We start from the raw sequence: 22038 nt of genomic DNA on the forward strand, positions 1-22038 counted from the left end.
GGTCCAGACAGTGGACCCTCTCTTCCTCTTTAGAAGGATGGGAAAAGAAGGTGGGCAACGTGATGGTCTGCCGATGTGGAAGGGCATGACAACCTTTGGCAAGAAAGAAGGATGGGTCCTCTGAACCACCTTGTCGGGATGAATGGAAAGGAGGTTTAGAAGAAAGAGCCTGGAGCTCACTCACTCTTCTGGCAGAGGTGATAGCTACCAGGAAAGCAGTCTTGAGAGTGAGAAGATGCAAAGGACAGTTATGAAGTGGCTCGAAGGGAGCACACATCAGATATGTCAAGACAAGGTTTAAGTCCCATTGAGGCATGATGAAAGGCACCGGAGGAAACGTGTGCGTAATGCCTTTCAGAAAACGGTTAACAACCGGGGACTTAAAAAGAGAAGGCTGATCTGGAAGCCGTGGAAATGCTGAGATAGCAGAAAGATAACCTTTAATAGTGCCCAGAGTAGAGCCCTGCCGGGCCAATGAAAGAAAGAACAAAAGAACTTCGGAAAGGGGGGCAGAAAGGCAATCCACAGACTTTGCTGTGCACCATGCCTCAAACTTGTTCTACCTGCAGGCGTATACCATTTTTGTGGAGGGACGCCTGGCTGCCAGAATGACATCACAGACTTCGGCAGGAAGATCGAAAGCGGTTAACTGTTGCCGCTCAATCTCCACGCATGGAGGTGGAGGCTGGGCAGGTTCGGGTGGAGGACCATCCCTTGCTGCTGCAACAGAAGATCCTCCCGAAGAGGCAGTCGTATCGGGGGGTCGATCGCCATGCTGCGTAGCTTGGGATATTAGTATCTTCGTGCCCAATCTGGAGCCACAAGAATGACTTTGGCCTGGTCGCTCAGAATCTTCTTCAGTACTCCGGGCAGAAGTGGTATTGGCGGAAAGGCGTACTATAGACCGCAACTCCACTTACGACGAAAAGCGTCGCCTAGCGAGTGCCACCTTGGAAATTCCATCGCGCAGAACTGATGACATGCGCGTTCTCTTCGGAGGCGAATAGATCTAACCAAGGCTCTCCCCACTGCAGAAAGAGACCTTGCGCAACTTCAGAGTTCAGACGCCATTCGTGATCCATCAAGCACCCGCGGCTGAGTTTGTCCGCCCTGGCGTTCAGAGAACCTGCCAGGTGTTGAACTACCAAGGAAAAGCCTTGATGTTCCAGACATGTCCAGAGCCTCCTGACATAGGGTCCACGACCCCACCCCGCCCGTTTGTTGCAGTACCACATGGCGGTGGTGTTGTCTGTGAACACCTGCACTAAACTTCCCCTGACAAAGGGAAGGAATGCCTTCAGTGCAAGTCGGATCGCCCGAAGCTCCAAAAGTTTGATCTGGAGTCGGGACTCCGCCGGAGACCAGAGGCTTCTGATCTCCACCTCTCCCAAGTGGCCACCCCATCCCAGGAGGGACGCATCCGTCACCACTGTGTGTTCCAGTTGGGGAAGGGAGAGGGATCTGCCACTGACCCAATTGCGATTTGTGAGCCACCACTACAAATGTCGAGCAGTGCCCTCCGAGATCTGGAATTGATTAGACAGGTAGCCCACTGGAACTTCAGGTCCCACTGCAGAGCCTGCATGTGCCATTGGGCATGTTGCACTAGCAGGATGCAGGAGGCCATCGGAGGGTCATCCTGACTGAAACCCGGGATAGAGGCCGAAAGATCGGAATCATAACCTGACTATCCCGGACTCGCTGCTTGGGAGGATAAACCCGAAACTGCGTCGAATCCAGAACTGTTCCGATGAAGGGGAGCTTCTGAGAGGGACTCAGATGCAACATCGGCACATTGATGGAGAACCCTAGAAAATGCAGGAGGCCAGCTGTAGCCTGGAGGTGGGCGACAACTGCCTGGGCAAGCCTGCCTTCAAAAACCAGTCTAGGTAGGGGGAAGACAAACCCCTGACCTGCGCAGATGAGCTGCGGCCACCGTCATCACTTTCGTGAACACCGGAGGGGCACTGGTAAGGCCTAATGGGAGCACAGCAAATTGAAAATGCTCCTGGCCTACCGTGAAGCGCAAGTAACGCCAGTGGACTGGCAGGACATGGATGTCCAATGCTACCATCCAGTCTCCAGGGTCAAGGGCAGCAAAGACCTGAACCAGAGTCAACATCTTGAACTTCTCCTTCCGGAGGAAGCAATTGACATTCCTGAGGTCCAAGATGGGGCGCAAGTCCCCTTGTCCTTCTCGGCAGGCCCGGACTGGCCGTTGCGGGCACCGGGCAATCCCCCGGTCGGCCGCATGGGTGGGGGCCGGTTTTGGGCCCCAGGGGGCCGTTTTTGTTACAGGGCCGTTTTTTGCAGCATAGCTGCAAAAACGGCCCTGTAACAAAATCGGCGACAACCGGCCCTGGCAAAGAGCACGGTCGCACCCCAATCCACCCCCTGGGGGGAGGGGGAGGCCGGCCGAGCACTTTGCCAGGGCCGGTTTCGGTTCCCAGTCCGGCCCTGCTTCTCGGGGACCAGAAAGTAGTGAGAATAACAACCACACCCTACTTCTGGCCCAGGAAAGCGCTTGATGCCCCCCTTGGCCATGAGGGCCATGACTTCCTGCTGGAGAAGCGCAAAGTGATCCCCCGACATGCGGTGGAACACAGGTGGCATGGCCGGGGGGGGGGAGGGATGTAGACTCGAAGGGGAGGGAGTAACCTCTCCGGACAAGTTGCAGCACCCACCTGTCGGAAGTGACAGAACGTCAATGGGGAAGGTGATGACGAATCCTGCCACCCACTGGCGTGGGGTGAGACCCAAAGCTCAGACTAGGAAGGCTTTGAGGCAGATGTCGTGGGGCAGAGGTGGACTTGCCCTCACGCCAGCCAATGGAGCCGCCATGGCGGCCTCCACACTGAGTGTGGTTCTGCCCAGGCTTTGGACTGAAAGAACAGGCAGGAGCGCCCCTTCCATGGCCATGAAAGGAGTGAAAAGTAGACGTGGCCGGGCGAGAGGCGGAAAGGCCCAAGAACTTGGCAGTAGCTCGGGAGTCTTTAAAACATTCAAGCGCACTGTCGGCCTTACCCCCAAACAGGCGAGTGCCATCGAAGGGCACGTCCATGAGTGAGCTCTGGACATCCGGGGAGAACCCGGTAGACCTCAACCATGCGTGGCAACGAAGTGCCACAGTCGTGGAAATCGCCCTACGAGAGAGTCCGCGGTTTCTAAGCCACAACGAATGGCAAATTTAGCCTCGTCCTTACCCTCGGCTACAGCCTGGGACAGCACAGCCTGGACCTCTTCAGGACACTGGGGCAACAACTCAGCAACGGTATCCCACACCGCGTGGCACTAGCGGCCCAAGAGACATGCAGTGTTCACCGAAAGCAGCCCCAGGCTGGCCAACGAGAACAACCGCTTGCCGAACTGCTCCAGCTTCTTGGAGTCCATATCCGCTGCCGTGGAATTGTCATATGGATACTTCGTTACATATATTGCGTTAAGTTAGCATGAGTGCATTACATGTTTAAACAGCCTTTTTTCCTTCGGCTTCAGTTTTGCACACGACACATACTTGTTGTTGTCGCCTTCACCCTAGAAGCGGTGAGGTGGTTTATTTGAGAATAATATGTTATTTCTATGCTATCAGCTTTGCCTGGTACACTTGGTACAACTGTCTGCACACTGAGAGCTGCACACTCTACAATTAACCTAACACAAGGTTGCTGGGAGGCTTGATCCTCGCACCACATTAGACATAACACAAATAATGTTGATGCCAACATTTTGGGCTCTACGCGGGTTTAAGATAGAGTTACACGGAATGAAAGCAGACACTTGGTGCTGCGCATGAAGAGAGCTGGTAGCGGTTGATGTGAACTGCTCCTACTGACATTGAGAGGTATGGGGCCGCCCTGCTAAAACCCGAATGAGACCTTCTTAGATATAAAATAATATGCTAGATAGGGTGCGCGAAATATAGGTGATACAGATTTCTATAGAAATTGCATTATAACATGCTAGCACCTTTTGCTTACTATGGATTAGTGACTATGCTGCTGACTCTGATTTTTATAATCTGCATTTTGGTATTATACAAGATACTGCGTTTGAGAACTTTGCATTGAATAATAAATATTTCAAACTTGCACTTGTGTTCTTTGACTCTCAGTTTTGGTTTGAAATGATTATATAACGAAAGAGTGTTCATGTGTTCCACGACTCCTGAGGTATTCTAAAGATCATGTTCTGGTTTGTCTAATACATGGATCATTCCATAATGATCCATGAGACACTGTAGCTAGCTAGGTAACGAGATTTCTGACACTGAGATGAGTTTTTGGATCATCCTAACTCACTGAGGTTCTAGATCTCTATGCACAGTTCTGTGGGAGAACGGAAACCCTGCTACATGGCGCCCAACGGATTGGTTGGCCGTATTTCATGACACTCGAGTAGTATATCATTCAATCCTTAACACCTTCATTCCCGTTTCCGGTAAACGGTGGTGTCGGAAAAACCTACCTATTTTTGAAATAGGTCTTTTCAAGCTTGAATTTTTCTATAAACGGTTTCTTTGACTTACTACCCAGTTGTGCTACAAACTGTTCTTTGTCTCTTTACACTTCCTGTGCTAACATGGCCGTGGAAATTGCGCAGCATAGCCGAGTCGCGGTTCGCGACCACTTGCGGGCATATAATGTACCTGCGGAAGGCTTGGCTGTGGTTCTAGTGGTGAGTGCGGAACATGCGTACCCGTACGAATTGTTTTATTCATGGGTGACATTTCCGGAAATGGACGCTAATTCGGGTGTCTATCATTCATACACTGCCTCGGCTGTACCGGCGGCTTATGCTCCGTACAGGGCACTGGAAGTACCTATTGACGCTTGGCAGCACGGAGTTTGGTTTGGTGGCGCCCTACCCCATTCTTTAACGGCTCCGAGGTTAGGTCCCTTGTCCATTCCGGGCACAAATTGGCCCGCTTTGGGTGGATTTACTCCTCATCCTAATCGCACCACTTGTAATGTAGCTGACCTGCGGCGTCTTCATGAGGTCGCGGTTGGAGTGATTAGAACGCTTGTTCATTACATTGGTCGTAATATTCATGGCGCAGCCCCCGCAGGTGCACAGCTTCGAGCAGACCAGGCTGGCTTGAAAATCAGTCCCGTCCTGGTGAATTCCGTTATGGGCAGAAAGCCAGACAATAAGGATGATTTTCCTTACTGGCTTGCCGAGAAATTCGACCAGCTGGAGGCTGTGTTTCCTAATACGACTCCGGGTGAAAAACACCGGATTCTTACGCTTAGTTTACCGAAGGATTTAGCCCCGGAACTTGTTGACTGTGAGACATGGGGTAAGACTTTTGCAGCGGTTTACTCGAGGTGCTTTGGCACACCGTCAGTGTCGAACCTGTCTGCGATCCTCAAACGTGTTCAGGATGATCACGGACCTGAGTCGGCGGTTGAGTTGGGTATGCGCCTGAACGGTTCATTTGAGACAGTTTGCGGTATTATCCTTGCCAATGTAAAAGGGGATGCAGTGAACTTTCAAGTGGCCAATGGTCTGGCGTTAATTCCCGATGCCGAGAAACCCCGTCAGCTGGCAAGAATAATTGTGGCGGCTTATAAAATGGTTGGCCGCAATTCTAAGGGTGCGAAAGTTTTTCTTGAAAAAGAAAAGAAGCAGCCCCAGGGGCAGTCTTCGGAAACAGGTGGACAGCCCAGGTCCAAGAAACAAAATTGGCCTAAAAAGCAGAATCAGGGTAAGCAACAACAACAACAGACACAGGTCTCGAGTCCGGCGCCTTCACAACCTGCGCAGTCAGAGCGAGTTTATGAATTGCGCGATCGCGCTACGATTAAATCGCCTGACAGATATCAGGCATCTGACCAACGCTCTCCTCGTTCCTTTCAGGACTCATCGGCTCCGTCAACCGGTGGTGGAGGGGGCGGCAGGGGCAGGGGTGGTCAGCAAGGACGTGGCCAGCCCCGCACGCGAAGTGAAGGGGACCAGCGGGACGACTCTACGCCAAAGAGACCGCAGTTTGCCAAGAAGAAAGTCGCAGCCTTAACGGCGCATCGATATGCCCCAGATAGTGAGAACGCGGCTTCGGAATCTGACGTGGGCTCTGACCTTGCTGGACAGCGCGGCGGAGATTACCATAGTGAGAGAGGCCCTCCGTCCACTGTTGAAGGTGACAGCGACTGACACTTATGTTGTAATCGAAACAGCTGATACACATGTTGCTCCCCCTGAAAGACTTTTTGAAATTGTCCTGTTAATTGAAGGTGACATGCAGCGAACTGTAAAAGGGGTATTTTGGGAGAATCTTTCGGATACGTATGACATTTTGCTTTCGGAGGCTGACTGGCCCCCACCTTTTGTTCTCGCAGCTCCGCGAGGGGAGGAGGTAATCCTCCCCAGTTTCGCGCACACTGTACCGAGAGTGGAAGCGCTGCATTTTGCAGAAGAGTGGGCTCTGGCGCTTGCGCCGGCTGTGTACCGAAATCAGTGTGGCTGGGATAAATTGTCCCCTAGCCATGAGATTCCTTTACGGTCACAGCCTCAGCCACAACCCCAGTATCCCATACGGCGTGAAGCTAAAGCTTCAGTCGCGGCTATCCTTGAACAATTGGAATATCAAGGTGTAATTGAAACGTGTGTGTCACCAATGAATAATCCCCTTTTTACTGTTAACAAGCCAGACGGCTCGTATCGTCTGGTTTTGGATTACCGGCATTTGAACTCGCATTGCCGTAACTGTGCAGTACAGAATACTCACGGCTCTGCCCTAGTGAATAGTCTTGAGCGTAAACGGTTCAAAACCACGCTTGACATTTCCAATGGTTTTTATGCACATAGATTAGATGGTCTAAGTTCCCAATGGACCAGTTTTACGTGCGGCGGCGTACAAAAAATGTTTAAACGACTCCCAATGGGATATAAAAATAGTCCTGGAGTGTTTTCCGCCCGCATAGTCTCTCTTTTGGAGAGTTTCGATCCAGTTGCATGTTCGTATGTGGATGACATTTATCTCACAGACGACGAGCTTTGGGTGCATCTGTGTCGAGTAAACAGCATAATTTGTAACTTTGCAGACATGGGTTACAAGTTTAACTTTGCAAAATCACACATTGCGGAGTACACAGTGTTGTTTCTAGGTTATGAACTTAACCATGAAGGAAAGGGATTGGCTCCTCACTTCCTGGAGAAGTGCGCGCAGTTGCGCTCTCCGACAACGCTGAAAAAATTACAGTCTTTACTGGGTTTTTTAAATTTCGGGAGGACATACATTCCGGAATATGCCCAGCGTATCAAGCCTTTATATGCCTTGGTACAACCATCTTTTTCCAAATCATGCTGGCTGCCTGAGCATTCAGCCATTCTGCAGTCTTTGCAGGCTGATTTGCTCACTTCTGACTACTTACAGACCCGTGATAACCAGACCAACCTGGTGATAAGAATTATCCCTGGGACGGTGGGTTTCACGTACCTGACTTTTAATGAGGGGGATACTGTACCTATTGCTTACAAGTCACACTTGTACACTTCGGCTGAACTGCGTTTTTCCACTGTGGAGAAAGTGTTAACGGCTGTGCAGATGGCAATTCTTAAAGAACGTGCCCTGTCGCAGGGAAAGCGCATGTTGGTTGTTACCCCGTGTCCTGCATTGGAGGCGGTCACGAAAGCCAGTGTACCGAATTCTAAAGCTTTGCACCCTCGGTGGATTCAGTGGGCTACATCCTTGACATCTCAGGATGTCACGTTTATTTTTGACGCCGCTTTACGGTCGCAGGAGTATTTACAGTATGAATTTGTTCATCCTGCTCCTTTAGCAATGCGGCCGTTGGAGGATTTCCATTGTATCATTTACACGGATGGTTCGGCGCAGGTTGCGCATGGCTCTAAACATGCCTACGTTTCCGCTTGCGCCATTGTGGTCGGTGCCATGGTGAACGATGAGTTCAAGTCCAGTGTCGTGCACACACAGACGCTTGGAGACTGCACCGCACAATTAGCAGAGCTCCGTGCTCTTATGCTCGCATTGGAGTACGCTGATCCTAGTGTGACGACTTTAATCGTAAGTGATTCTTACTACTGTGTCCAGTCTTACAATGAGAACTTGTTCTTTTGGTTTCAGAATGATTTTCGTGATTCCAAAGGTAGCACAATAAAACATAAAATGATCTGGGTCCGAGTGGCGGAACTTAAAGAAAAGCTGCCGCTCGTGTTTGTAATTCATACTCTCGGCCACCAGCGCGTGGGAGTCCACGCTGTTGGCAACTCGCTTGCTGATGAAGCAGCGAAGTCAGCGGTATCAAAATACTTAGTTGCAGCAGTCACAAGGTCCAAGAGCAAAATAGATGATGACATCTTGGCGGCTGTTGCTGCCACGGCGAAGGGAGGTAAATATCCTGCGGGGTTCCCTTCGAAGTACACATACCACTTAAGTCCCGATAAGGTTCCTTATGTGAAAATTCCTGAAGTTGGAGAGCGTCTGGTTCCCAACTCGGATCGCAGAGCTTCTCTGATTACAGCGGCTCATGAAGGTGTGGCGTCTGCGCATGCGGGCGTCTCAGCCACTGTGTCTCAGCTACAACAGAGGTTCTGGTGGCGGGGACTGTACAAACAGACGCGCGATTATGTCCTTATGTGTGACATTTGTCAGCAGATTAAGCCTTCTACTGCTGCGCGTCCGCCTCAGACACAGTTGTACATCTCTAATAAACCACTTGGATGTGTTTATTTGGATCACTGCGGTCCTTTCTCTTCTGATACTGCGTATAAATACATCTTAGTAGCAGTTGACTCATGCACACGCTTTGTGTGGTTATGGCCGCATCGCAGCGCTGATTCACGGACTGTCATTAAGGATTTGCGTGTCTTTGTGGGAATCTTTGCTTGTGGTGCTTTCCATTCGGACCAGGGTCCGGCTTTCGCCTCTAAGGCGTATAAGGATGCTATGGTTTCGTTGGGAGTACAGGTGAAGTTTTCAAGCCCCTACAGGCCTGAGGGCAATTCTGTGGTAGAAAGAATGAACCGCGACTTAAAGCAATCTTTGACAGCCCGAGTTATAGGCACTGGTAGAAACTGGCTGACCCACCTCTATGGCGTGCAGCGTGCGCTTAATAATCTCCCTAGAAGGTCTCTGGGTGGGCGGACCCCATACGAAATGCTCTTTGGTATCAAGATGTACGTCCCTGACCTTGATGGTGCAGACTGCGAGGCCCAGGCCGCGGCCTTTGACGTAGATGAACATTGCAATGTTTTACAGGATCTACAAAAGACCAGAGACAGTCTTGCAAAGGAACACTTGCCCTCCACGTCGGATGATGCGTTGCAGATCCCGGTAGTTGGCTGGCTACCCCAAGTTGGAGAACTGGTTCGAGAGAAGATCGATAACAAAAAGGAGTTTGGTCCCTCATATCGAGCGCCAGTTCGGGTCCTTGGAGTGAAGGGCACAAGAACAGTCATTTTACCACCACTTCCAGGTCGTAAAGAAAACAGATTTATTTCTATTGACAATGTCAAGACACACAGGGTGGCCGATTCTTCATAGCATGACACCGGCTGTATCCTGTCCTTCCATGGTGAGGCACTCTGTGCTGGCTATTACATCTGGTGCAGATCAGGAGGTGTCCCTCGAGATGCCTGCCATATCAAGTCCTTTATTAAATACTATTCCTGTTACTAACATTGATGAGGTGACCTATGCAGATCCTGCTGATTTATCTATGTCCGATTTACATGCTCGTTTGGCTAACCAGTCCAGATTCTCTTTTGACTCTGATTCGGAACTTTCAAAGAAACCATCGACTATTGCAAAATATGCCACGTTGTTTAAAAAAAATTTTTTGGTTCCACCTTGGACATACATTTGGCTGATACTATTTTCATTTTATCTTTTTATGTCAATTGGTTTTGTGTTTTATTTTTTCCGCCTGATTGATGGCCATTATGTGAAAGAAAGAACAGGAATTCGGTACCTTAATGGAACATTGGCCCCTCACTCCTCCTCACATTCAGCACACAGACTAAAGAGAGACTTACATTCAGTACAAATTACTGCCTGGCCTGTCCTTGATGGGATTGTGTGGGATGCGGTTAGGTTTCAGATACATGGCCCCACAGAAGTTATTAATGTTCCTAATGTGCTTAGAGTAAACATGGGAGATGTGATTAAGCAAAATATTCGTTCTGATGATTGGGATCTTCAGGCCGTAGAAGCATTGTTCTCTGATTTGAAATATTATGCGGCCTTTGATGATGAGGATTTGTATTTAGATTCTGTCAATTATGGTGATTTGTTTTGTTACCAACATTATGGAAATCATTTCTTGCACAAGACAAGTTCCAGGCGGGTTCCTGTGAATTACACTCAGTGGGAACATTGCCCTACTCCTTTACAGGGGAGCTCAAGTACTTTCCTGGGAAAATACTCTTACTTTACAGATTTTAATCAATCAAATCCTGAGTCGTTTTATTTCAAAGTGAAACAGAAATCCATGCCAAAAGTTAGACTGACTGACACAAAATTGTTGTATTCAAAGTCCTTTCTAGAAAGGTTATCTGTGGATGGCTATGAGTTATGGAAGGATGCTATTGACCTTAAATCGGTTTGGGGTACCAAAGATTGGCAGGTACAAGTCACTGAGGCTTTGCATCGTGCATGTCTCATCCCGAATCACATGTTGTTTTTAAATTCGACTATTTCCCAAACAACATGTTTTGGATTGGCTACATCTAAAAAATTAAATACCCCTACTATCCCTGATTTGGAAGAATATTCAGGTTGGAGTAATTTCACTACATTGTCCATAAGTGAGATACAAGCACTTTTGCAGAATTCCTCCTTTAATATTTCCAGTTTTGATCCGGATGGGTGGCTTTTATGGCAAAGAAGCTCTGATTCTTGCCAAAGTCGTTTTTTGGGTTTGTCTGGGGGTTTTACACGCATCAGGCCAGATCCCAGGTTTGACTCAGATCACACTGTTACAACTTATTCAGTAGGCAAATTGTGTCAGAACTGGTTACAACATTCCACTTTAGCTGCAGTTAAACTGCATCTGTCCCAGTTGAATGAGAACATAGAGTTAAATGATTTTATAAAAGGCCCGACTATGGGTAGGTCTAAACGCTTTATTTATGCTATTTACAATGAAATTTGGAAATTTTCACAAGTCGAAGCAGCTAAACGCCTGAGGGCTATTGATCAAGCCAATTTGGAAAAAGTGCTTGCAGTGGTCGATAACAGTATTAACACGCTTTCTTCCAGAATTTACACATTGGATAATATTGTTTCTTCTGTTGTTGATATTATACATGATGAAGTGTCCACGTTATACCATGGTCAAAATCAATTGCGTTCTGTAATGCAGTTTGCATGGACTCTACAGACAATTAAGGCTGGTCGAGTTCCCTGGACCTCATTGAACGTTTCATCACTTTTTGCCCCTTTTAATCTTACTGATAAACAGCGCATGCTTTCAATGCGTGATGCATCATTTTCTATGTTACATATTGAGAAGCTAGAATCCTTGCCTTTTTCGGTTGCTGAAACCACTACTGCCACGTGGCTTATTCATGGTTTAATTACATTACCATTTCCTTTATATAAATTTACTAACTGTATGCAATATATTGCTATAGGACGATATGAACCACTAGGCAATGCATTCCTACATGAGACATGGTCATTACCATACACATACAGATGTCTGAAGGATGGGAATGAAGTGAATCTTAATGGTGAGGAATGCACACAGTCACCGGACCATTCATTAATATGCAGACACATTCAGTTACACGGTTCTTGTAATCAGGACCGCCCAAATTTAGCATGTGTTTTAAAAGGCACGCCAGTTCCAGCAGTGGTTCCCACATTCACATTGTTAGCTAATGGTAGTTATTTACTTTTAAACAACGAATTATGTTGTGGTTTATTAATTGGTGTGGCATATGTGGTAACTGTATCAGAGCGTGTAGTGTGCTGCAAGAATGTTCTATACCCACCCACGCATGGTTCTTCAGATGTCTCCATCTGGCCACGGATTCTAACCTTGGAAGCAAAATTCAATGGTTTAAGCAGAATAAGGGCCCTTTTGTCTCAAAAACAAGTGACCCTGAGTTCGGCCCGGGAAACTTATGTCCTTCACATAGCCAACACCCGCACAGAGGTGCAGGCGCTTTTAAATACTGATTTGCCGTTTCATTTCTGCGAGCTGGTACACCAGATTTTTAATGCTTCTTCAACGACTGGGCTGGCACATTTTTTCAAGTTAGTGAGCAGTGGCCTCGTGACAACGTTTGAGAAGGTTTTTGGTATCATTCCCACGTTTTTTCACACTATTTTTTCGAGTTTGTTTGGTGGACTACCTGTGTTACTGGCTGTAGCCGCAGGCATTCTGTTGGTATTTTTCTTCATAAAACATGGATGCCCATCCTGCGCAAGACGCCGTTCAACGCCTCCTGACACTGTGCCGTAATCGGATGCTCAATTACTATGGAACATTGCCGCTTGCAGCATTAAGCACGGCCTATAGATTGTCATTTCGGTTCACCGACTTCACGTGTGTCCAACCTGTGTTTCACTGCCTGAACTGCGAGTTCGATTGGGCCATTGATTTGTGCCTATGCTTGAGGACTGCTCCTGAAGTCGATTTTGATCAGCTAATGCGTCCCGTGGTGGCTCATGAGTTGATCTGTTCTGGCGAGAGAGTTATGGCCTTGGCAGCAATAAATGGAGTTCTGGGCCAATGGGAGATCTCTGCAGCGGCGGATGCCTTTCTGACACACAGCGATCTGGTGAACCCACCGAGTTGTCCTCTGGCGTTACAGGAGGATCCGATGCTGGAGGAGCACGTATGTTCTTTCCCATTGCTGAATTGGATGGCTGAACTATTTTCGGATGATGGCAGTGATTTCATACTGGAGGCTGTTGCAACTTTCTTTGCATATACTTTCCATTCATGACATACATGGGAGGAGTGCTTTGTTGCGAAATATGACTTTCTTCTCGCTGAATTGGAGAGATGGAGTGTGTTCAGCTGATGGAGAATCCAATCACGTGATGTCGCTGAGGATAACGTCATTGTGCCACATGACTTTGGATATCGGATAAGTGCCTTATTTTTTCTCTTACAGACATTTGGATTGATGCGACCTGGTCTTACTATCATATTTTTGAGACCTGGCGAATGACTTTTGGTTCGAAAGTTTTGTTTTTATTTTTAGACTTAAGGCCACTGTAGGCATTCATACATATTCATTCATACATATTTTTAGCTTATTTTAGCTTAAGGTTATTGAACTTTGCTTTCAATTTTTGTATCTGATTTAGTATTGGCTTTTCCCTTATGTTTGACGGTGCTCGGACCAATGGGGGGGTGTCATATGGATACTTCGTTACATATATTGCGTTAAGTTAGCATGAGTGCATTACATGTTTAAACAGCCTTTTTTCCTTCGGCTTCAGTTTTGCACACGACACATACTTGTTGTTGTCGCCTTCACCCTAGAAGCGGTGAGGTGGTTTATTTGAGAATAATATGTTATTTCTATGCTATCAGCTTTGCCTGGTACACTTGGTACAACTGTCTGCACACTGAGAGCTGCACACTCTACAATTAACCTAACACAAGGTTGCTGGGAGGCTTGATCCTCGCACCACATTAGACATAACACAAATAATGTTGATGCCAACATTTTGGGCTCTACGCGGGTTTAAGATAGAGTTACACGGAATGAAAGCAGACACTTGGTGCTGCGCATGAAGAGAGCTGGTAGCGGTTGATGTGAACTGCTCCTACTGACATTGAGAGGTATGGGGCCGCCCTGCTAAAACCCGAATGAGACCTTCTTAGATATAAAATAATATGCTAGATAGGGTGCGCGAAATATAGGTGATACAGATTTCTATAGAAATTGCATTATAACATGCTAGCACCTTTTGCTTACTATGGATTAGTGACTATGCTGCTGACTCTGATTTTTATAATCTGCATTTTGGTATTATACAAGATAATGCGTTTGAGAACTTTGCATTGAATAATAAATATTTCAAACTTGCACTTGTGTTCTTTGACTCTCAGTTTTGGTTTGAAATGATTATATAACGAAAGAGTGTTCATGTGTTCCACGACTCCTGAGGTATTCTAAAGATCATGTTCTGGTTTGTCTAATACATGGATCATTCCATAATGATCCATGAGACACTGTAGCGAGCTAGGTAACGAGATTTCTGACACTGAGATGAGTTTTTGGATCATCCTAACTCACTGAGGTTCTAGATCTCTATGCACAGTTCTGTGGGAGAACGGAAACCCTGCTACAGAATAGACACTCTGGGATTTCAAAGCCTGAATGACCAGGCTCTCTGGTGTAGGATGAGTGGTCAGAAAGGCAGGATCACCCGGCGCCGGGAGGTGACGTCTGGTGACATTCTTGTCCACCGGCGACCCTGTGGCCGGTCACGACCAAGTGCCCAACAAGACATCAGTGACGGCGTCATTAAACGGTAGCAACGGCTTCTATGAAGTGGACGCCGACTGGAGCACTTCAGTGAGGAGATTTGTTTTCAGGGACACCGTAGGGAGATCAAGGTTAAGGACCTCAGCTGCCTGACTGAGCACCACGGTATACGAGGCACGTTCCTCCATTGTGGACGGGGGAGAGGCAAACCCCGGGTCAGAGGAGACGTCAAGGCCGCAGGCCTCCTCCAAGTCGTCTGGCCAATCCTGCTCGGAGTCGCACTGACGAGCAAGAGGGTCCTCGGACCCCTCCCAGTTATCTTCAGCCTCCGCCGCCGTGTGCGGTGCAGACCGCGGCGGCGGGGGAGGAACACACGGCGTCTGAAAGAGACGCTGGCCGGGGCTGAACCGGCGCCATGTCCCAATTCAGATTCCAGGCGGGGACAAACCCATCCGGGAACGGGGGCAGAGGCGGAACCAACAGCATCCACTGCGGCGCCACAGGTGGAGCCGAGGGCAGATCTGAGGCCGGTAGTGTAGGAACTCTTGGGGCCAGGCCGGAGCGATGGCGCAGGATCCAGGGGCACTGGAGCTGCCGGTGGTGTTGACAGCCCAGCAGGACCCTGACACAGGACCACGGGGCCCAAAGGCGCACCAACAGGAGCCCAAGGCCTAAACAGGTGGTCGATGGCAGCAAGAATCTCTTGCATCTGTGCAGGAGTCGCCGACGAACCCAGGTAAGGCGGGTAGGCCGCGGGTCTCCCAGGCTCCGAAGGAGCCGAGGGGGTGAACCCCTGTCCCCCTCGTCCGCATCGGAGGACCGACGGGGGGAGGTCGGAGAGCGACAACGCTTCTTCGACTTCTTTTTGTGTCGTCTTACACGAATCCGAGGGTTAAGACTTGGAGCCCGAGGAGCATTGATGGTGGCCCCACGAGCGTTCACGGGAGCGGCCCCTGAACCGCGAGCAGTGCTGGGACAAGTGCCAAACTTCAAACAACTTCCAAAGCCGCTACCTCAAGGTCTTCGGGGCCATGGCGTGACAGTCCAGACAGGACCGGGAGTCATGGTCTCGCTCCAGGCAGCAGAGACAGAAGTCGGTGGGGTCCGCTACAGACATATTGCGACGGCAGGCCCCATAGGACTTAACACCGGGCATCCCTACGCACCAGAGAAGACCAACAAGAGACAAAAGTCCCACAAAAGATAGTCAAAAAGTGACTATGGTACGTGCCCTAACTGGATCTGCACTTACTGGTGCGGAAAAAGAAAGAACTGACGTCAGCGCGCCTGGGTGGCGCCCAAGTAGTCTCCGTGACGTCATCTCAGCATATAAGACGCCAGAGACGGATGCGGAGCCGCACGACGCCACCTACTGACGTGCAGGGGTAAGGCTAGCAAAACTTTCCTGATCCAATCAGACTCCTGGGAATATTCGAAGGTAAGGAATCTATCACTAACATGTCTCTTTCAGATGATCGATATTAAAAAGCATTTTGAGGTATCGGAGTCTAACCAATTGAGTATACAAGCAACCTGCTCTGAGCTAACTCAGAAGCTAGATGAAGTTACCTCAAGCACTAAGATCTTGGAGGAAGAAGTTGGCGCAGTGAAACAGGACGTTGAGAAAAATTTAACTGAGATCTCAAAACTTGGCAGACAAAATCAAATGCTAAGAGAAGATCTAGAGAGTCGAGAATCATTCTTGTAGGAATAACTTAAGATTCCTAAATATTCCTGAAAGCGAGGAAGGAGCAGATATGAAGGTTTTCATAATCTGCCTCCTACGAAAAAATGATCCTGAAAGATAGGAAGAGAAATCTCGAGCATGAAATACAGAGGGCACACAGAGACCCGTTTTGGCGCAATCTACAAAGAACTAAACCTAGAAAGATCTTGGTAAACTTTCTCTCCTACACTATCAAGGAGGAGATACTCAGTAGCGCTCTAAAAAAATGGGACTTATATGGTTAATGGCTAGTCCCTGCTTGTCAGATCTGATGTGTGCAAGGCTATAGAACAGAGACAGTGGGAGTTAGGCAGAAAGATGGAGGAGCTTCGCATTGTTGGGAGCAAAAGTCCAGCTAAAATTCCCCGCAATGCTGCGTATTATGTGGAACAACCAAATGTACAACTATCGTTCAGTAGAAGATGTGGAAGCATTAATTGACAGAATTAGCAAGGGAAATACTTTGAAATTACAGATAGCTCTCTAAAAAACAGAATTGTATTAGCGGGATTCCCCTGATGGCACGTCCATAGGCATTATTATGCCTAATAAGTTAGGAAGGGTTGCCCAGGGTGGGTATAGGTGTGGAAGGGTGTGGTGGGTGGGGAGAAGTGGGAAAAGTCCTCAGTACCCCTTATACAGGAACATTTTAATAATCTGGGTTTGAAGCAAGGAATAGAATCTCTCGAGAAGCAGTATGGCCATGGTTAACATTCAGAGTACCAATATTCTCACATGGAGTGTGAATAGTCTTAGGTCTAGTCCTAGACGGAGGAAAATATTGGAATATTTAAAAAAAAACAGTCAAGCTTAAATTATAATTTTACAGGAAATGCATCTTGTGGCAAATGAAAGTAAGGAGCTGTTTGGGAGGTGTGGGTGGGTTCAAAATGTCATTGTTTCAGATCAACCGCATTGCTGTAAGGGAGTTGCAATCTTAGTTAGGAGTGGTTCCGGGATAGAAATTGAAAAGTCGAGCACAGCTAGCTCGGGCAGATGGGCTCTAGCTCGTTTAAAGTGGGCAGATAGGGATTTCTTATGTATGGGATATTACGGGCCCAACGAGGATAATCCTCAACATATTGCAGATTTAGAACGGAGGATGGCAGCAATTTCAGCTCCTGTAATTGTAGGCAGGGATTTTAATGTCCTGTTGGATCCTGTGTTGGACTGTTCCACAAGAAGAGAGAGCGTATAAGTTCCCAGAATGAGAAATGCCCTGAAAAGTATGATTCGAGACCTTAATTTAGTGGATGTCTGGAGAAGTTTGAAGGGCAACACGATCTCTTGAAACAAATATTAGAAAGGTTAAACACCTCCCTGCCCATATTTCAGATCACTCACCTGTAATGGTAACTGTGCAAGCATCAGGACCACAAACACCTAAGACATGGACTTCAAAGCGTGCATTGCTTCTGGAAGATGGGGCCGAGATAGCAATGAATGAAGCAGCAACCAAATATTTTGTTAATAACAAAGACACTGCCTCCCTGGGTGTTGTATGGGATGCCTTTAAGGCATATATAAGGGGGATTTTAAAAAGCCTCACCTCATTAAAAAAACGGAAAGAACGGACAGAACTAGAGAATATGGAAAAGGAGATTGGGATGTTAGAGGAGGCTCTGTACTCTATAAGTGAGGGGGAGGAAAAGTGAATATGGAAGGGAGGCTAGAAGAGGTACAACTAGAATTTAAAATAAGGATAGAACAAGAGTAAGGCAAGATGGCAAGCAGCGAAGATAAAGGAATTTGAATATGGTGAGAAAGCAGCTTTGCTTGCTTGGAAAAGAAGGGTGGAGAGAACAAGAAACGATATAAAGGAGCTAAAAAGTGATGCAGGAGAGAAGCTGGACAGTTGGGATACCATGCAAGAGCATATAGTAGCATTGTTCTCCCAGCTTTATACAGAAAATATTACCTCTGACCCTGCAAAGGAAAGAAGAAATAGCTTACTCGACCTTCCGGTAATGAGCGAAAAAGGAAAAGAAGTGATGGAAGCACCAATTACACAAGAAGAGATAAAGGGAGCCATTAAAAGATCTAAAAATGGGAAGGCGGCAGGGCTTGATACTGTCCCATCTGAAGTATATACAATTGTGATAGAAAAAATATTACGTGTCTGGGAGAATTTGTTTAACCCGATACATAGAGGGGAAGTGCAGGTCCCAGAATCATGGAAGGAAGCTTCTATAGTTCTGATATTGAAACCCGCTAAGGACCCAGTTAAGGCAGAATCAGATCGGCCGATAGCCCTGCTAAATGCTGACTATATGGGATTTGATTCAGAAAAGGGGGTGGTGATGGACAGAGTATCTGAATTAAACAGAACACTCGTACCCAGTCAAAAGATCAGGGCTTGATCCATCACCGTTTTTTAGCTCACTGCACCATCCCAGCTCAGAACCTGGCTACATGCAAATTAGTCTGTCCCTGGCCCAGTGCATCATGGGAACAGGGCAGACCAAACTACCAAGCCAATTCTTATACTGGAAAGGAAACAAGCTTCCGGGGACCGGTTTCTGGTATTACAGCTGTCTTCGGCCCGGCTTGCTTGAATCCTGATGGTGCAGTGAGCAAGGGACTCACATCTGAGTATACCCTTCCACGCTTATGGTGGACAAAACGATTCAGAAAAGGGGGTGGTGATGGACAGAGTATCTGAGTTAAACAGAACACTCGTACCCAGTCAACAGATCAGGGCTTGATCCATCACCGTTTTTTAGCTCACTGCACCATCCCAGCTCAGAACCGGACTACATGCAAATTAGTCTGTCCCTGGCCCAGTGCAGCATGGGAACAGGGCAGACCAAACTACCAAGCCAATTCTTATACTGGAAAGGAAACACGCTTCCGGGGACCGGTTTCTGGCATTACAGCCGTCTTCGGCCCGGCTTGCTTGAATCCTGATGGTGCAGTGAGCAAGGGACTCACATCTGAGTATACCCTTCCACGCTTATGGTGGACAAAACGATTCAGAAAAGGGGGTGGTGATGGACAGAGTATCTGAAATAAACAGAACACTCGTACCCAGTCAACAGATCAGGGCTTGATCCATCACCGTTTTTTAGCTCACTGCACCATCCCAGCTCAGAACCTGGCTACATGCAAATTAGTCTGTCCCTGGCCCAGTGCATCATGGGAACAGGGCAGACCAAACTACCAAGCCAATTCTTATACTGGAAAGGAAACAAGCTTCCGGGGATCGGTTTCTGGCATTACAGCCGTCTTCGGCCCGGCTTGCTTGAATCCTGATGGTGCAGTGAGCAAGGGACTCACATCTGAGTATACCCTTCCACGCTTATGGTGGACAAAACGATTCAGAAAAGGTGGTGGTGATGGACAGAGTATCTGAATTAAACAGAACACTCGTACCCAGTCAACAGATCAGGGCTTGATCCATCACCATTTTTCAGCTTGTTTCCTTTCCAGTAAAAGAATTGTCTTGGTAGTTTGGTCTGCCCTGTTCCCATGGTGCACTGGGCCAGGGACAGACTAATTTGCATGTAGCCAGGTTCTGAGCTGGGATGGTGCAGTGAGCTAAAAAACGGTGATGGATCAAGCCCTGATCTTTTGACTGGGTACGAGTGTTCTGTTTAATTCAGATACTCTGTCCATCACCACCCCCTTTTCTGAATAATTATATGGGATTTGGGCCTTTTTTCTTAATCACATAAAAAGCACTATATAATTGCTCTATGGTAAGGATTTTCTTACATGGAGCTCTCACTAAGAGTTTTAAGATTAAGAGAGAGACACTGCAGGGCTAGCCAATTATATATATATATATATATATATATATATATATATATACATCCATTTGCTTAGACGCTTTGCCAAGATAATCAGGTGAAGGCTTTCAGTTTAGGAACGTTTGAAAAACAAAATTGCCTTATATGCGGACTTAATTATTTATACAGCAGACCCAGCCACAACAATCCCGCTCCTGACTGTGCCTGATTCGCTTTTGCCATCCTGTGCCTAGACTACATCTGCTTGGACTGCCTGGACTCGTAATTCCATCTGCTTCCATCTGCTTGGTATCGTAACCCTGCATCTGTGCCCAGATTAGCATGGTTTTGCATCATTTTGGTATTGGCGCTGATTTCATCTGTCTAATATCGTACCCCTGCATCTTTTTTTTTTCAAAACAGATTTTATTGACAGATCATATAAATAGCCACAGATCTCTGTGCCCCAGAGGTATCTGCCAGGTATCAATAAAGTTGTACAATAACGCAATCCGTCATTACTTTCATGATCAAAACAATGGGAACAATCACAAGAAACAAGTCCCCCACCCGTCCCCCCTAACCCCACCCCCCTCCTATCCCACCAGGACCCTCCACCCGCACGGCATTCGGTCGATCAAGCCATTCACACACATCCATCCGGTCACCGCGCACACTCATATGTCTCGATCCGGATCCTGCTCTACCGGGGGCTCTAGCCAAAGTCCCCTGTATTCGGCCCACCTCTTCCATATCTTGTAGTGTTTGCTGGGGCAGCCGCGGGCCAGACATATGGGCCTCTCCATCCCCATACAGAAGTCCAGGCATCTCTTCCAAGCGAGAGGTGATGGGGCTGTGGGTCCTTCCAGGCCCTAGCTATGTCGCGCTTGGCTATTGTTAGTCCCAGTAGTAATAAGTGTCTCTTGTACAGATTGCCCCCCACTCCCTCCAGCACATGCAGTAAACCCAAGCGCGGTGTGCGCGGGAGCACCCAGCCCAGCGCCTCATCCAGACCATTCCAGACACCACGCCAGAACCTCTCCAGCGCCCACAACTCCACACTGCATGAAGGAACGTACTTTCCTTGCTCCCACACCGAGTACACACAGGGGATGCAATCAGTCCTGACCTCCATAGCCTCTGTCGTGTGTAGTACACTGTACCCCTGCATCTTAATCGTGATTTCGTCCGTTTGTTGTCGCACCCCTGCATCTGTGCCTAGCTTTGCATTGTTTTGATGTTAGTGCTGGTGACCTCCTGACTGTGCCCCGATCTCGGCTGCATTATTATTCTGGTGCCATTTTGTTGTGCCTCTCGGCCCGTCCCTGCCGCTGCTCCCCCGCGGCCCCACCCCTGTCCCCTATAGCATCTCCAAATCAATCCCTTCCCCACTCGCCACCCCGCTCCCGCCTCCCAGCTGCTCCTCCCTCCCACTGGTATCCCAAGGTAAGAGCCGCGAGAGGAGCTGTGGCCGACCTGACCTGGTCAGAACCAGTCGCTCCTCCCGCTCCTGACTGCCTGATTCGCTTTTGCCATCCTGTGCCTAGACTCCATCTGCTTGGACTGCCTGGACTCGTAATTCCATCTGCTTGGTATCGTAACCCATCATCTGTGCCCAGATTAGCATTGTTTTTTGCATCATTTTGGTATTGGCGCTGATTTTATCTGTCTAATATAGTACCCCTGCATCTTAATCGTGATTTCCTCCGTTTGTTGTCGCACCCCTGCATCTGTGCCTAGCTTTGCATTGTTTTGGTGTTAGAGCTGGTGACCTCCTGACTGTGCCCGATCGCGGCTGCATTATTATTCTGGTGCCATTTTGGTGTGCCTCTCGGCCCGTCCCTGCCGCTGCTCCCCCGCGGGCCCACCCCCGTCCCCTACAGCATCTCCAGATCGATCCCTTCCCCACTCGCCACCCCGCTCCCGCCTCCCTGCTGCTCATCCCTCACTCCGCTCCCCTCCACTCATGTTAGAGCGACATACGCGCAGCGGACACGCCCCATGCGCGCCAAAGGTAAGCCCGTCTACGCCCGTCCACGCCCAGCGCCAGACCCCCTGGCCCCCGCAAAACCCACTCCACCCGCCTAACGTACGACGCCACAACCCTCTCTGCACTAAACACCGGCCGTCTCCCCGACTGCCACCAAGCCGCCCCAGGACGCACCCATGGAC

This window comes from Lissotriton vulgaris, chromosome 7, assembly GCF_964263255.1.
Source record: "Lissotriton vulgaris chromosome 7, aLisVul1.2, whole genome shotgun sequence".
NCBI classification, from domain to species: Eukaryota; Metazoa; Chordata; class Amphibia; order Caudata; family Salamandridae; genus Lissotriton; species Lissotriton vulgaris.